This window comes from Lonchura striata, chromosome 4 (genome assembly GCF_050655825.1).
Source record: "Lonchura striata isolate lonStrDom1 chromosome 4, ASM5065582v1, whole genome shotgun sequence".
Taxonomy (NCBI): Eukaryota; Metazoa; Chordata; class Aves; order Passeriformes; family Estrildidae; genus Lonchura; species Lonchura striata.
The window spans coordinates 12,377,996-12,396,412 of record NC_140706.1 but is presented as its reverse complement, the minus strand read 5'-3'; the positions used below and the strand labels follow the sequence as shown (position 1 = coordinate 12,396,412).

Genomic DNA, 18,417 nt, shown 5'->3' with positions numbered 1-18,417 from the left:
CAGACAGGCACATAGCCAGACACACAAGGGCTGAAGCAGAGACTGCATCCTGATTCCCAAATGAAAGGCACAGAACCAGTGAGTGCTCAGATTCCCTCCTAGCTAACTACCCACATTTGATATTTGGATAAAGGTCAGGACAAAAAAAAAAAAAAAAAACAAAAAAAAAAAAACCACCACCAAACAACTTGTAAATACAGTGAGAAAAAATGAAGGAAAAAACACGCCACTCTAACAAATTTTTCCTGACGCAGATGCTTCAACCAACAATCTATTTATTAACTCCCCATATGTCTGCTGAGAGGCAAATTTATGATGCCACCAGGATGCAGTTCCACAATCACTCCATGACTAAAAATAGCCACTTCCTGCACTCTGAGTTCTACACATTTCTTGCAAACCTTGGAATCATCTGAATGTATTTTTCACATCAAGAAAAAAGATAGGAAAGAGTAATGGATTTTAAAGCACAGGTCACGTTTTCAGCAGTCTCTGGAACATACTAAGTTTCTGACTTTACTTGGTAGGTATAGGGACAATTGTCATTGAAGAAGAACAACAAAATAAATAAACTTGATTGAATCTGAATCAACTACACAATAGTTTGGGGTTCTGGTCTGCAAAAGATCAAAACATGTAACACGATTTCTCTTACAGATGTTTTGGGAAATCCATTAAATTCTTAACATACTAGAAAATCAATCAGCAGAACAATGCTCTAACTTCCAATTTCTCTTCTATTTGCTTAGCAGATTTAAAGAATGCTTTTTTATAACTACCTCAATCTATTCCCTGGTTTTATCAAACAAGATCTCAAACTATGTAATTAATTGCTGAATGATGATTCTAGGTGTTAAATATCAATAAAACATAATAGGAAAAAAAATCAGTTACTGCAGAAATGTGAAAATGTAGCACCAAAGAATTCTGATTACATAAGGGTAAGGAAAAAAGGACCCCAACACTTTCTATTGAAAAGTAAGTCAAATTAAAGAAATGCAAGTCTTCCTGTACAAAATGCACAAAAATATGGGGAGGATTATATCTTTAGAGAGTGAGTCTTTCAGTAACAAACAGTAATCAACAGGAAAAGTAAGTAAACCCATAAAATCAAGTAATAAATATGGGTAACATTATAACACAAAAAAATTACTAAATTATATCAACCAAAATTCTGCATTCCAGCCTTATTTCAGACTTCAACAACATTACTCAGCTGCAGCACAATTTTTGGAAGGTGAAATTGCCAATGAGTCATCTCAGTTGAAACACCAAGCTGTAACTCAGTTACTGGAGTGAAATAATAAAGCTTCATCTCAACACCTCCACATAAATAGTGCACCATTCTACTTCAACTTGTTTTTATTTCAACCTTTATCCCTTAATTCTGCAGAGTCTACTGCAAGTTACCCATAACCCTCACTGCGCTTGTGAACATGAGATGTAAGTGCATCCTCAACATAGCATACTTCCATACATTCAAGAAGTTTAAAATAAATTTTATTACCATAGCATCTGACAGTAGTAAATGCAGTGGACACAGGTAAAATGTTAACTTCAGAAGTAACATGCAGTTCACCTATGTTATAGTTTAAAAAAAACTGATAATCACTGATATCAGTTAAAAAGAAAAAAAAATTATACCACTGAAAACAGTAATAGTATGGGAAAGACAACATTCTTAGCTGCTGATGCCCAGGGCACATTTCTCACAAGGTTCAGATGACCTACATTTACTGCATCAATTCTCAGTTCTATGTAATAAAGAATGTAATAAAACATGACTGAATGGATAAAAGCAGAAGAACTTCTACAGGATTATAAAATAATACTCATCCTGCCAATAAATCTAAATGCAAATTATCAATACAGTTTTCTAAGTATATTGTAGATTGATCACCTTTCTGATACACCTTTGTCGCTACCTAAAAAGACAGATCTATTTCTGTAACAGCAGAACCATTGAGGGTTACTTTAAATCATAGCCTGTTTAGGGAAACACAGAGTTTCCTTACAGTGTAACACTTTATAAATGTCACTTGATTTTTTGATGGATAAAACCAGAAACATGTTTATTGGTAACTAACAGCTCACATTCATTTTTTTCAGATTCACAGCCTAAAGCCTTGAGCCATTCTTGCTTTAATAATATACTTTATAGGGCCACACTATATAGAAAGCAATCACCAAGAAACGATGAGCATTTTTACATTGCTTTTTTGTCAGAAGACCTCACAGTAACTATCTTGCAGAGCCATGTGGAACAGAGCTCTCCTTGATGGAGATTACAGTGCAGCATGAGTTGGGTTTTTATGCCACTTGCTCAGATTTCCACAGCAGGTGACATCCCACAGATGAGCACAAGATCTGTAAGGCAGTCACCTCTTCAGTCCATATTAGCAATTCCTTCCATAGTTTGTTCAATGGCATCTCAACAAAGGTGATCTGTGATTCTGTCACTCCACATCTTTCAGAAAATTCCCAATGCCCTCAGGAATCAGTACCAAGGATTTAATTCCCCACCACAAATCACTGCCTTCCAGGCCTTTATACAGCAGTTCATGAAACTAATTTGGCAACTTCCTAAATTAATTTCACCAATGTATTCATTTTCCCTTCAGTGAATTGGTTGCCTGTGACGTCTGCATCTGTTAAAACATAAGCAACTAAAATATGTATCCAAGTCACTAGACAACAACAATTAAAAAAAAAAAAAAAAAAAAAGGAACATGTAAGCGTATCAAAATCATTAAATCATTTAGATGCTATGCACAGCACACCCGCAAATGTGTAAATGTACCTGCTAATAAATACCATGGGACACTGAATTTTTATTTCTGATTGGTACTACTTCATGCCACTGGATAGCATCCAGTATATTAATGGCTTCATTTAGTGGAAGGATATAAACAGCCCACCAAAACCACCCCAAAAACCTAGCTCTTACTTTAAAAGGATATACCACAAGTAAAAATGAATGTCTGAGCCAAAGAGGGCACGGCACAAGGAAGGGAAGGGATCCTGCACCTCCCTTCTGCACGACACAACATTTTCATACTCTAAGAGTTACTGAAAACTTAACCTGAATCCCTTCTCAAAAAGCTATGAGCTTGATTACAGGACATTTTTATTTTAAGCAAATAAAAAATATTCACTGGCTTCAACGGATGTACATTATTAGCATTTACCCAATTTCACTAATAGTACTTTTTCAAGGATTTACCAAATCATTAATCAATAAAATCACACTATGAGCCCTAGTAAAAGGCAAAATGCTACAAAGAGGAGTCCTGTGACACACATAAAATAAAAGAGACACTGCACAGAAAGGCAAAGTTCAAATGCAACTGAAAATGTTCAAACAGCACCCTCCCTCCACAACCTTCACAACTCAGCTCTGTTGCACAACCACAGTGCTTCAGGGTGCTGGGCTCACTGCAAGCCCGGAGAGGCAGCTCTGGGCAGAGCTGCTCCCCTGATCTCTGCTCCAATTCCTTTCTTCCCAGCACAGAGACCTGACCTGCAGCCTGCTGTCTGGCACTGGGCACCAGCCTCTGCACCTTCCCACTGCGCCCTGGGAATGAGCAGGGAGATCCCTGTGCTCTCACTAAGGAGCAGAACTATGCCCATTCCCACTAAAGCAGAACATTTAAGAGCAAAACTAGAAGAAGGAAAAAAGGGCAAGTTACAGCACTTCTCAGTTAGTGCTAGATAAATGGCAAATACAGAGACAGATTCTAATATCTTTATTGACTATCACTGACCGCACAAATATAATCAGCCTGTCAAATTTAGGCTTTTGGATTATACTGGACCAGTTTTGTTTAGCTACTCACCTGATTTTTTCCAGGAAAATTCCTTCAGGTATTTTTTTAATCCCATAACTATTATTATTTTTATTTTATTGTAAAGAGATAGAATAACTAAAACCTGAAACTAGAAAAATTAAAAATTCAGACAGTTGTGTAGAAAATGTACAAGACAACTGAAAGGTTTAGGGAGAGAGGTTCAGATTCCCAATTTGAAGACTGAAGAGAGAGGAAGAACCTCAGTGACAGGAAACCTGAGGATGTCTAACACTTAACTGCATCTTGAATATTTATTATTTTGTAAATCAATAGGATACACTTGAGAGGTCAGGCAAGTGTAAGGAGAAGAAAAGCTGCTTCTGGATGTGATATTAGTTACCAGCTGAACAGTGAAGCAGAGGGGCATGATTTCCACTGTCTCTGATCTCAATAATTATTTTGTGCTGTTGACCACCTTTACTAAGTCTGTAAGCTCCTCATGCTGTGGCAGACAGCTCACACTCTCACCTCACTGCTCCAGCACAGAAGAATCACACAGCTCTGTGCAGGGCAGCACCAGCCCATCAGTCAGCACAAACAAAGAATTACAAAACTTCTTCACCTCCCTAGGGATGGCTCAACTTTCACACAACTTCTCATTAAAATCAGGACTCTTAACCAAAATGAACGCATCAGCCTAGGCCAGTAATATAGGAAGACTGACAGAAGAACATGCTGTATTTTTTCCAAAGTTCCCATCATGGTCCACTTTTAAGCCAAGCTCCTCAGTTCTTGAGATCAAAGTAAGGATGTACTCTACAGAACTGGCAGTGCTGTTGCTTAAATTTTGAAGAGTGACAGATTTCCCAAAATGATACCTATCTGTGCTCAAGAATTTAGGACCTCAAACTGTTTTTAATTACTGCATCAAAAACTCCTGTACAGCTTCAGTGCTCTTGACCTCCATGTGTAAATCTCATTTCAAATCTAACTGGATCATTTTTATTATTATAATATTGGTAACATACAGGCTAAGGCTTGATGGATTTTGCTTCCATCTACAGTTCTGTCACAGATGCCTTGCATTTTCTCTACCAAATCACTTAATCTCTCAGTAAAGAAGGCATTACACTTCCAGAAAGACTATCAGAACTGTATTCTGAGGAGAATATTATGAAATAAGAGACTGGATACATGTAATGAGATATGAAACTTAAGAGACCTAGAAAGAGTCTGCAATCTTTTTTTCAGGGATCCTCAAATCTATTGTCCCACAAAACCGCAATTCTCTTGGAAGATCTGTTAACTTTCTCACAGCAGTGCTCTGATAACCAGCCAGTTAAAACTGCTATTTCAAATTCTGGAATTTGAGTGAATGCTCATTGCAGTGAACAAAGTTTAAGTCACTGGGAACCGGCTGATGCAAGAGCATCACCTGGGATAAAATATTTAAACTGGGTGTTTCAGCCAGACAGCAGCTTCTTTCCCTTCTCAGCTCTCTGAAAGGGAGCTGTGCAATGGCTTCAAGCTACAGGCAGTTAAAAGCACAGCTAGATACTAACACAGCAAGAGCCTGGAGACAAACTTTTGTTTCTCTCTCTCGTTAAACAGGACAGAGAGAAACATGACAGAGACAAACATGACAAAACACAAAAAAAGCACAGAACAGAAACTGTGAACTCTTTGTGCAACCATCTTGCAATATCCACAAATAGAGAACGCTTCACCACCGTGAGAAGACTACAAATAAAATTCCCTTCTGGTAACTGCCAGCAAATTTGATTCAAACCATTCCAGAGTTGTTGGAAATGTTGTTGGCAAGCTGGCCACCAGAAATACAAATGTGCTCCCTTAAGATACTAAAAGTTGAATGTGGCAGACATAAACAGTTGCAGAAAATATATTTATTCAGAAATATGTATAAACATCATTTTAAGGACAGCGTGCCTCAGAATGTTAAAAACAAAGATGCATTCAGTCATGGTTCACCTTAAAAAGAGGGAAACAGGCAAGTAAATATAAATATAAAACTCCAGAAATACTCTGTGACACACCACAATAGACTGTGACACTCTCTGTTGTCCAGATTAGACTGGCCCAAAGAATTCAAAAGCTCAGAAATTAATTAATGCACACACACACACACACATATATATATATATGTGTGTGTGTGTGTGTGTGTGTGTGTGTGTGTGTGTATGCAAATAAAGCTTCCTAAAAACTTCCTAGATTTGGAATAATGTTAGATAGAACCAGACTATTTGAACATACAACTTTGAGCGCTTTAGTGTGCAAGTTGTGCACACAATATATGGGAGTATCCAATTTATGGGGGCACAGCATTGCTAGTAGTATGCCCTAAAATGCTAAGTGCTGTCACAGTCAAGCTGATTTCGACATTTAGTGGGGACTAAAATGTGATTTGTTATTCACTCCAAAGAAAACATCCTGTCTCTTTACCTATATAATGTCTCTCCTTCACTGAGAAACCAAGATTTCATCTCACAATACTGTTCCAGAGAGCAAATTGTGAAGATGGTACAATGTTTTGCAGAAATTTGAGGCCAAGACATGTCACCTAAAGCTTACAAAAGTCCCAATGGTTAAATGAAAAATGTTTATGCTTCACTGCTTCAGAACACAACCTCCTTCTTTCCATGGTGCCTGCCAAGAAGACTATTTTCTGGAAGGTCTAAATGACTGTAAATCATCTGTAACCAGAGACAAAAATCTTTATTCAAGTCTTTATCTTTATCATGTAAATTTGACACAGTTGCAATCCTATCTATGAATCCAGTTGTGTAAAAATATGTTCATATTGTTTATGCTATTAAGTGATTTTGATGTTCAGTTCTGTTCCCCTTCCAACCTCATCCCCTAGAGGAGGTGGCAGAGGGAAGCCTCAAATTTAGGGTGCTGGCAGCGACTTCACAGACAAACTCAGTCTTAATGAAGACTTGGTAGAAAAATAAGGAAATAGGCATTTTCCAGAACTATTCTTTCTACACCATCTCCCTAAACTTTAGGTGAAATGGTGAATCAGATTTTCCTTTAAGGTTAAGGTTATCACAGCTATGGCACTAACACTGTAATTTTTCACCTCCTACATAGCAAAGCTATACTAGCAATACTGAAATCTTCATGTAAATCAAGACTTGGCTGTCACCTGTGTACATTGCCCTTGCACATGAAAGGGGAAATGCTGAAATGCTGCCTGTTTCAGTGAACAATCTGAAAACTGGGAGTTCTTAAGTGAAACCATGTTAATTCCCCTTCCAGGGCATATATATTCAAATGGCTACACTACAAGCATATACTATTTATTAATATTTTTGCAGTACAGACATCTGGAAACATCAGAAAAATCTTCACTAGCACTTCCCAGATGTTCTAAGGGATTAAGAATAGAAAATTTCTAGATGTTTCCTTTGACATATGTAAGTCTTTAAAAATAAGTAACAAGGCTATATGTTTCCTTTCATTGTCCCATTTTTAATTCTTACACTTTTTGTTGGAAGTTAATTGAAATGCCCAAATATTCTCTGCCTCCCTTCTACTACAAAATCTCACATTTTTGTCTTGTGTTGTAATAACATCCAGCACACCCGTATAAATATAGTATGTGCACAAGATAGGCTTCTTTCAGAAAGGGTATGTTGCAGGTGTTGAGATTAAACATTAGTGGACTTCAAGATTTTTCTCCTAGAAATCAACATTTACACAATACTATGCATAAAACAGGATTTTGCCCACATACATTCATATACTGCTGTAATAAAATCTCATTACAAAGCTATTTAATATTCAAGACATCATTTGGAACTATTGACATTACAAATTAATTGAACTGAAGAACTGAGAAAAACAACAAAAAAAAAAGCTAGAAAGACAACCATAACCAAGAGAGAGCCTATTAATCATGAAAAAGCACCATGCGCTGTAAAACTGGTATGTCCTATGGAATTCTCAGAACTGCCAAGTTTATGGCCTCTCACTACTGTTTATTGAATGCACAGCACATAGGCTACAGGTTTCTCACAGTTCATACCTTTTTTTCCCATTCATACTCATTTATGAACATACAAGGAGCTCCAGAAAAGACTGAAGATCTGCTGTGCTTTAATACTGGACAGCAAGCCTGATATATCTCAGAGCCCTTTCCATGGTGTCAGGAAAGTCTGTTTAGTCTTCTTTTTAAGACCTCTTGCAAACACTCAGCACACAGATGATTCACTTTAGATAACTAAGTGCAATGTCACTTACCTTATCTCGACACAACCATAACCAACCACAGACTTATCTAATGGCAAAACATGTGGGAATTCTGCCAGCAGCTGCAACAGCCACCAGCCACCCAATGTTTTACCTTGCTACATTTTCAAGTAAGAAAAACTCTTTAGATACAAATATGTTACAGTACTTGTTTTCTGCGTTTGGAAAATAATGGATCTGTAATCATGTGGCAGTGAACATCAGTAATATTTGTATAGAGGACTAGTTAGCACAGATTGTTTGTTCAAAGGATGTTAAGCAAAAATGAAAACATGAGAGCAATATCAACATTTATCTCAATTTAATTTTCAGCATTCAGAGAAAGAAGGAAAATATCAAGCTTTGTCAGGTTTCATGGTCAGCCAGCAAAAGAAAGAACCATTTTAAAAATGTGCCTGGCCCTTTGGCAGGGCCAGGCACGCTGCAGCAATGCTAAATATTCACAGAAGCAGCCAGCCACTCTCTGAAGCAAAGTGCCAGCTCACAGCTGCATGATACAGCAGCAGCACTCCTGCATGAATGCTTGTGTTTGCACCTCCAGTCGGAGAAGACACTTGAAAGAGAACAGGAATAGTCTAGACAAAGAACAATCCATTGACATGCAAGAAATATGACTAATCAAGAAGAAAAACAGGGACCGGATAGGCAAGATTTTTTCCTGTAGCATTGGGCAAATGTGCATAAGCAATCCAGAATTTGAACTGTTCTACTGTTCAAATTTTTATAAGGCAGTTCCAACTTTTAGTATAGATACAGATAATTGGCACATGATGGAAACACTTTCCAAAATACACTGGCTGTTAAGACTCATGTTTAGAACATTTCATCTTTATTACACAGAGTCAACTAAACAAACTATTAAGTCTAAATCAATTTTCAATCTGTGCTCCACTGTTTGAATGTACAGGAACAGAGCAGTCTAAAGGACAACAGGGGGATAATAATTTTTAAATAGCATCCTTTTGAAATTAAAAAATTAAAATACATTTACCTTCACAGAAAGCCAAGTGATAATAGTCAGCAGATGGGTTTAGAGTTCAGCATTTTAATTCTTTCTAAAATCAGCATCATTTACTTTCTATTATGATTAAGTAGATATGTAGGTAATATTTTTAGATTAATCTATGACTGAAGTTCCTCATGCACTTACCATTAAGTGTTAAACCTAGTCAGAAGAAAAATATTAACTACCCTCCCAGGTACAGAAGAGAGAATTTAGTTGTCACATCAGTTTACCTGTTGCCCCCAAAACAAATTTAGTTACAAACGAAAGTAATTATTCTCTATAGTGAAAGTTAATTACATTAGCAAATATTAAATTGTTTTAGACATTCTTTTTCACTCTTTATGTTTCTTTATAATGACTACGCTATAATGAAATTCTGTGAAGTGTTAAAATCAAAGATACTGCAATGAAGTAGTGGCTGTATTTGAGTGTCACAGAAAACAGATGGACCCTAAGACTCATTCTATAACCTACATTTTTTTACTTTATTCCTTCCTTCCTCATAACTTTTTTATTAACAATCATGCATTCTACAGCTGTCAGTTCCCACAGCACTTGCCTTATTTAGTGTTATACTTTTCTATTCAGAGAAGGAAGAGTTCACTATGCAGGATACTGAATATAACAAGGTTTATTTCAAATCAAGCAAAGCAAAGAGGCAACAATTTCAATATAAAAACTACAAAATAACCATTGGGAAAGGATATTTCCTGGTTAACTGCTGCTTTGCTTTTCTTTCTGTACTACAATTTTCTGGCAAACCTCAATTATAGTCTCAATATCTTTCTAGATAAAAATGTCTTTTCTAGGGATCAACAGCATTTTGCTGCAGAAAGAACAGTTACACAGAGTGAGGTTTACTATTTCCTAATATTTCTAAGTCTAACAACTCTGTCATCACTGCAGGACTACCGCGAGATGAAAATACCAAAAATTAGGCATGGGGTTAAAGGTTAAACTGTCATCTTTGCCATACTTCTCTAATAGGAGGAACACATAATTTCAAGATGATCCTTGAAGCAAATAAAATATTATGTTGGGGTTTATGCATGGCATACATAACTGCCTGCTGAATACCCAAACATGTACACGTTATAAACACATAAAAGTCAACAGAAGCCTGGGAAAGTCTGTCAAAGGACAGAGTTTAACTCTCTTGGCTGAGACCAAATCATCTAAAGCATCTCTTTACTAATGGTGACAGATATAGCATAGGTAACACAGTGTTCAAGTTAGCAAGCATATGGTAAATACAAGACACTAAGCCCCTTCTGTAGTGCACATCTTAGATGCCATGGGTGGTGGTGGTGGTGAAACCACTTTAAAAATTAATTAAGAAAAGAAACCACAAGTGAGAAAATGTTTATATCAATAATCTGTTCAGTGAATCCAGAAAACACATCAAGTACCTCACAAAAAGACAAAAGCCTCATACATATTTGGTTTATTTTATTGCCTACAAAATCTGGTTGTGTTTGGAAGTCTCTCAGTACAAAAAGCATTTCAAACTTGAGGCTTCAAATGATATTGTCTCTAATAAAATCATAGCATCATATCTGTATGGCAGATTTATTCTCTTCCTACCCAACCAACATGCTGGCAATGCACAGTACCTTTCTCTTGTCCACAAGTTTCTGAGGCAGTTGTGCTTGATTTTAATTTAAAGAGGTGAAGACTGAGCAGCACCAGTAGCTAAGTCACAAGCTATGTTTGTTCTGGGACTTTCCACGCCACAGCTCCTAGTCCTGTTGGAACGTTCTCCTTTTCCTCAGCAAGGAGAGCTTCCTGAGGGGTATTAGTGACATCATCTGTAAAACAAAAGAATACAGATTTAATACAAATGATATTTAATTAACAGCTTTGATGGTAGCAGCGCAATGGAAATTTATTTACACAGGGTAACAAAATGCAGCAGAATAAGGTATCATATAAAATTACAAGTATTGCATCTTCTCTCCAGTAAGAGCACATATGGAAGGGTGGCCTTTCCTAGATGGTCCTCAGTGAAAGCAGGATGGAAGCTGCTATGCTCCTTAGCAACTAGATGAGGTCAATCCAGACTCTGAACTCTGCCTAGCTAACACTAAATTTGAATTCCATCTCAACACAAGTTATTGGGTTCTGGGATACTGAAATTGTCATGGTGGCCACCTATAAATTGTCACATACAGCTTGTCCACTGCCATGAATCTTTATAAATACCAAAAGTATATCAACATAAGGAAGTTATCATGTGTCATATTGAAAGAAGGACAAGACTAAATTTTAGAAAAACTTAATTCTGTTCTTGAAGGCAACTATCACAATTTCCTTTTGAAAACAAACAATCAAAAGGCAATGGATATTGTCTTATTTTACTTCATATTTCTTTATTATACTTCAATATATTTGGATCACAAGAGAAAACAACAGAAACATTTGAGTTTTTGTTGATGTTCACTGCATGTTAATTTGAATAGGTACTTTCCATTCACAAAAAAATTTACAGAAATTAAATTATCATTATGGGGATATCTTCATGGAAAATATCACTCTGAAAGCTTAATGACTGAAAGCAATTGAAGTTCCTTAATGAGTATTATTTGCCTCAGTTTTCCTACCATCTCTGAACACCTTTAACTACATCTTTCACCGCAGAGTGAAAAAAAGGAAGTAAATTCTCCTCAGTACTAAATCTTCCCTTGCTATACCCCTTGTGTTAGAGACTGAGGACAAGTGAATTGAACAAGCCAAACAGACTTCAGCAATGTCTTATGGAGACATGGGGTCTCCAAAGCAGAGACCTGGCAGATACAACACAGAACTGGTTAAACTCTCTGCCTTTTGGGCAGGAGAGCTGGAAGCCAGACAGAATTTCACATATGAACTGTGCTGAAACATTATGGATATAACTACTATCATGCACAATGTTCAAATCTTCACAAAAAAAAAAAAAAGCATTTCACATAAAATACATCAGGATTGCATCCAAAACCACTTCCCTTGCTGGGAAATACTGCATTTCTCTCTAGGGGTTTGTTTAAGGTGACACCATGTATTCTGTTGTTAGTGGTTTAAAACCTTAATCCTTTATTTGTTCAATAAAGACAGGCATCTAGGTAATATTTAATGGAGAAAGGAAATCTGCATACTTATTTCCTTAGGGCCAAATTCACTGCTGTGATAGAATACTTTTGAAAAGGATGAAAGTACAGCTAGGGCCAGATCATGGCAGAAGATCAAAGTGCTGAAACAGCTTAGGTTGGCACATTTAAGTAGCACAAAACACTGTGAAAGAGGAATTCAATTTATTTATATAGTAAAAAACCTCCTCAGGCCAAGTGCCTCTCTTTTTTATGACGTCAGATATGTCTCACTTCATCCCATCTTCATCATCCTTTTTGAGTTGCCCTATTCTTAAATATTCCAATATTGTTATTCCACATAAAAAAATTTGCTGCTTTCTTCTGGCCTTCAGTTAACAATTTGAATACATTTCAATAAAAGAGGGTTCCCCACATTAACATGCAATATGGAAACACCTAAGACAAAGCAAGAATCTACGTGAAAAAGGTAAGTAGACAGCAATCAGGCCAGTAAGGTGATAACAAAACAGACCAATACCCACAAGACTCAAAAGGGAAAAAAATCCCAGAAAACCACAGCTCCAAATTCCAATGTTGCCTGGGTAATTTGTCTACATTGAAGAAATGTACTTATCTTTTAGCATATCTACAATTCTGTAATACCAATTCTTCTAAATAGTAAGTTATTTGATCCTAAAAAAAGTAAGTTATTTGATCATTATTTTTAAGATTAATAGTTTTTTTAAATTCTCTAGTAAGCTCAGAAATAAAAAAATATCTTTTCTTTTTGGCCAACTGGCCTCGCTATATAACATGAATAGTGTATACAAAAGCTTTGAGAGAAGAATGAAACAGAGATCTAGAACTGGTGTACGTTACAGTAATAAGAGCAAATAGATGAAGTAGCAGAATACTTTGATAATATCTGCTTCTGAAAGTGGATGTTTCAGTAGCATAGCATATGAGTGAGATTTAAAAAGAAGACTAATTGGCAATAAATCTAGCAAAAACTGGGGCAAATTTGATACATTTAATTATACCAGTCAGTACAAGTTGTTAAGAGTGCTAGTCACAGCGAATTACCAGCAACCACTGGAAAACTACAACCTAATAATCCTTCAGTAATCTTCCTACAGCTTCTTAAAAGATATGGTAATACAAAAATAACTTAAAATAATTGGATACTTAATTTCTCATTTCCAATAACTGCTAAGCTAAATCTGTTTCTAACAGTGGAGAGGAAGGATAAAAAGGGGAAGCTATTACTGTAGAAATATATCTGTTAATCTACCAACAAGTAGAGCATAAACTACAGCTGTTTAAATTCATTCAGAATATACTACACACAGCAAAAGCACCTCGAAGAACCAAAACTATTATAGAAATAATTTGACAGATGAGCTGATGTTTGATACATTACTAATTTCACTCAGCGCAGTAAAATCACCAACATGGTCATATCCTGTAGTTATGACAGCAAATGCTAAATAAACAAAGTTGATTCAGTTATGTTCTTTATCATATAATGGCTGTCCAGACAAAATACAGTGTTATAAAAATGCAGGATTTTCTCTGTTTATATGGAAATAACTAGCAATACTTGTCAACATTTCCCAAATAGTTAGAAAAGGATGGTAGGTATTTGAGATTGTTCAGGTTTTTAATCACAAACTGCAGTACATAGAATCTTTGGTCAAAATTCTGTTTCTCATACTTTTTCCCCATCATTTCAGGCAGCACTGCATCTTGAAAGCAAGACAGGTTTAAAGGTAAGACAGTAAACACTGATGCCAGCCTCCATCCTTTCCTTGAGATTCCCAAAACAGGCAAAGCACTCAGGTTCTCAGAGATTTTAGCCAGATCTGCTCACATGGGACATCTTAGTCCATTTTAACTCTTAAACAGAGTGCATTACTTACAGAAGTTTAAAAAAATAACTACTAAGGTGGACAGCTAGTTTAGATTTCTTCTTGGAAAGCAGAACAGCTGAGGACAATTCCTCTGGCAGCCGGGGCAATGTCGTGTCCAGTCCCCATATCAGGGTCTGTGGACTGTAAGGGATGGGGATCTCAAAAGAACAGCTTGTTCTGTAGAAGAGTGGTACAACACACCTCGAACAGAAACAGGCAGGGTCCAAGTACAATCCCCAGAGCAGAAATAAGAGCAATCATCCAGGGCATATGGTAACAGAAAAACAGTTTCCCTGAATGTTTTGGAAGCCCTCCCTATGTCTCTGTACAGCTGATCCACATTTTGAAAACAAGGCTTTTTTTGCTTTAAAATGACTAAGCATAAAACAAGACCGACCCAAATAAAAGGAAATCTTTTTGGGAAAACAGTGCTGAACAACATCTGTGAGTTCTCTGCAGTAGTTGTTAGGTATTTCAGTTGGCAAATGCTCTGTAATGAGAATATGTACATTGCTACTGGCTTTTTGTCAGAAGTTATTCTACCTGACGGCTAGAGGAGCAGGGGGAAGGGGTTCTCTCATACAACTAAATGTTCAACATTAAAAAAGCATATTTCTTTCAAAAAACCTATGACATTTTACTATAGTGCCTTGTATTCTACTCTAAAGCTTTCTATCCATAATATTAATTTGATTTACAGCTTTTAAGAGATCCATTTGTCAGGCATACAAAATACATGCAAGGAGACTGCATGTTCCCCTTCCTGCCCCTGCTCTTGGATTTCTAAGACTGTGATAGTTTGGTACCAGATTCCCTGGGATTTCCAACAGAGCAAAAACTTTATTTACACATAAATAAGTGGCACAGATACAGCCCTTCATGAATGACTTCACATTTTGACAGGCAGAACCTGCCAGCAACAAACACTTATGCCCAACATACATCACTTGCTCTCTCCTTTAACCATTCAGTGTCTGCCTAATTACAGTATTACAACCACAAATGTGCTACCTTCTGCTGTGGCTGCACCAAAAGCAGGTTGGGAGGAAAGAAAAAAAGAAGGAGACAAAAAAAAAAAAAAAAAAAAAAAAAAAATAGAAGAAGAAGAAAAAAGAGGTATTTAAAAAAATCCCCTGAAAGCAAAGACAATCTAAAGGGAGGTTTCAATGTGAATGCATCATGGCCCAAGAAAGAAATAGCACAGATCATGCCACAGATTTACCCCCTTTCAACACAGACTTATCAGCAAAAAAATACTGTGGCATGACCTTTATAGACCACTTTATATATGAACATCATACACTCTGAAAAATGTGCAACCACAATCTCCATTCTTTACATAGTGAACAAACTTAAAGAGCACAAAAAGACTTGAGAAACTTTCTCTTATTTTTAATACCAACTTTTAAATTGATATAGCTAAAATCAGACATGATAAGCAGCAAGTTCTTGGCTACAAATAATGTTTCATTACTAACAGGGAATACTGATGCAAACTTTCCTATCTGTTTTAAACTCTTGTTTTTATTGCAAAATACATCTTTGGTGGACAAAACACAGAACTTTTATTTGGATACTAGAAGCAATGACAGATATAGAAGTAGTCATTCACTTTCCTGCCTCTCTTATGTTACATATTTTTGCCATCCCCATAATAAGGAACCCTTTGGGATCATTTGAACTTGTGTCAGCAATGATGGGCTACTAAAATTAGGTCAACAATTCAAATTTGTTTCCATGTTATTCTTTTTGCCTTGCTGCAGATTACTATGCCACAATTCCCAGATGGAGAGCCTACCAATGACTGAAACAGTGCTTTCAGAGGAATTGGTATCATTCCTGACACCTTGCTGTTTTATTGGATTATCAATGCAAAGAAAAATCTTCCTATTCTTTCTCTATTCTCTGAAGTAGGGAGCAATAGGAATTATTGAGCATATGTTTCAGAAGACTCTGAGTGTGACTTGCTTCTATGGTTCATTTAAACCATAAAACCATTTGGAAAGTAAGCTAATTACAGTGTTTACTAGATTTTATATGACAAATACGGTGTGCAACCACAGGACAGGGTTGCTTTTGCATGAAGAATTAGGCAAATCTGTATTCTCTATGCTACATAGTGCTTATGTGTAACAGTCATACAAAAAACCTTTTCAGTAGTTAAGACGAATAGGATGAAGTAGCAATTGGAGGGAAAACTATCCATATGAAATTATGTCATTTAAGTCTACAAATAATTAACTAATAAAGCAACAAAATCTGTATTCATTAAATAGCAAATACACTAGAGCTTTTTAAAAACATATTTAGTGGGCTTTCAGTGGGCATGGCCAGAGACTGGTTCTAAGAACCAGTCTTTTTATACCTTTAAAAAAATGGGGAAAAGAAACAATCAGCCAACATAAAATGTTTTCCCCAATACAGATTTCTTTTCTGAAGGCTAAGACTGGTGACACCTCTTGGCCTTTTTACAAATGTTTGTGGGCTCTTTTTGCTTCCAGGTCTGTCAAAGGAGCCAACCTACTCCCTGGAGGCTCTTCCATCCAAGACCCTTTCTCTCACAGAAAATAAGCTTATAGATAGCTTCTATACTCTTACGCTACTCAGACATTACAAAAGAGCTTATTCTTTTCGGTTAATACTAATTTTTATGTTACCATAGGATTTATAGAAATGCAACAAAGATGGGAACGCCAAAATTTTATATAGCCATCCATAAAGCATCATCTTAAAAAGCATACAATTGGAAGGTCTAACACATCAGTAGAAGTGTGTTGAGTGCATTAAGAAACTTGAAGGAATATTCTTTTCTTTATGCAGTCTTAACACCAGTGAGCTTTGAGCTCTGCAGGCTCCCCACTGCAATGGGACAAGAATTGAGGGACATGTGCCATTGCTCTGCTTTGTTTTGTGCTCAGTGGGAATGCTTTGCTTTCAGATCAGTTTCAAGCTCCTGAGTAACAATTTTTGTCCTCTGGACTTACCCAGCAACCAAAGTTATTTTGTCTTGCTGTTATCCAGCTTACTCACAGACATAGGCTGGCACAGTGAAGGTTTAAAAGACCATTTTTCTTCCCTACTCCCACACACAGTGTCCAGTGCTGCTTTATCAAAGTGATGTAAGATCACCAGCTCAGTCTCTTCTTCTAAATATTTTAGATACTAGAGATTTTTCAGTTTTAAAGCCTGAACAAGGATTCTTCATATGTCTGTCACTGGTAAAACAACTTCATGTATTTGCATGCTGAAAGTCCTTCACACAATAGAAAAGCAAAGGTTTCACCCTCCAAAAAGAACTATTTTTTCAATGGTGCTCCACAGGGCCTAGTATTTATAAAATGTAAGTCTAATACAAGATTTATTAGGCTATTCAGGTCTTTTAGCTTCTCACACATATGGCATGTTTGTTTGCTGTTTTGCCTCTGAAAAACAGTATATAAATATGCATGACATTCATTTTATATTTCTATGAGTACAAGCAAATACATACAATGATCTTATAAAGAAACAAATTAATCCCCAAATCTGAACAACCTGAAATCTGTTTCCTATATCTTAACTGAAAATCCTTTATGCAAGTGTTATTCTATTATAAAAATTAGCTTTAACATCAATCAGTTTGAAAATTCCTAAATGTGACCATTGCTACAAGTAATAGTGTTCACTTTTAATTTCCTTGTGTACTTTAAGAAATCTGCACTGTGTCGTAACAGTGATACTTCACAGAATGTGTAATATTTTTCAGAGCTTTTGACAAACCAGTCACAAAGCTCTTCCTTGCACCTCTGTGGCAGTCATTGCCTCTATAAACCAGACCCTTAAAGCTACAAGAAATCTTAAAATATGCTTTTCAATAATGGAAGATTTTAAATCAGTACATTAAAAATTTCAAGCCAAATGAAAGTCAAGCACTGTGCCAAGGATCTCTGCCAGCTGGAATTTGGTATAATGTGAAAAACTGGAAAAGTATAAGCTTTTGCTTTACAGTGTTACCAAGATTTCATAGGATCACAGTCTTTAATTTTTTCATTCATTTTAGAAAAATTCCTGGCTTTAGGGGCTGGTCTGTATACAGATACTTGTAATTCAATAATTTTTGGGAAGTTAGTTCAAAAAAAGGCAGATCAGCATATAAACAGATACCTGTAAATCTAAAATATACAGAACAGCATAAAATTATCTGGGAGGAGTGGGGAGATAGGATGTCAAAGACCCATTACAGAGACAGTCCATCATAACACTACTACCTATATTTCTATATGTATATTCCTAAGAACAGACTTGTATGTATGCATACAAGAAGCCATATTAAAGGTAAAAAGTAACATTAGGCTGAAAGAAATTTCATTTTTAAATTTCAGTACCAGCTTTTCCTA

The 18,417-nt window shown here is 36.3% G+C and overlaps 1 protein-coding gene across 3 annotated transcripts in view; it reads right to left on the bottom strand.

Annotated features, from left to right (window-relative positions):
- The window catches only part of JAKMIP1 (janus kinase and microtubule interacting protein 1), a 144,069-nt gene that overhangs the window by 79,744 nt on the left and 45,908 nt on the right, over window positions 1-18,417 (bottom strand). For 2 of the 3 annotated variants that reach the window (XM_077782752.2, XM_085577668.1), the window contains one exon: window positions 10,680-10,874. The gene's annotated coding sequence lies outside the window, so the exon portion shown is untranslated. Of the gene's footprint in view, window positions 1-7,836; window positions 8,470-10,679; window positions 10,875-18,417 lie in introns of those variants that run through there. The other variant, XM_077782754.2, reaches the window with a different exon arrangement.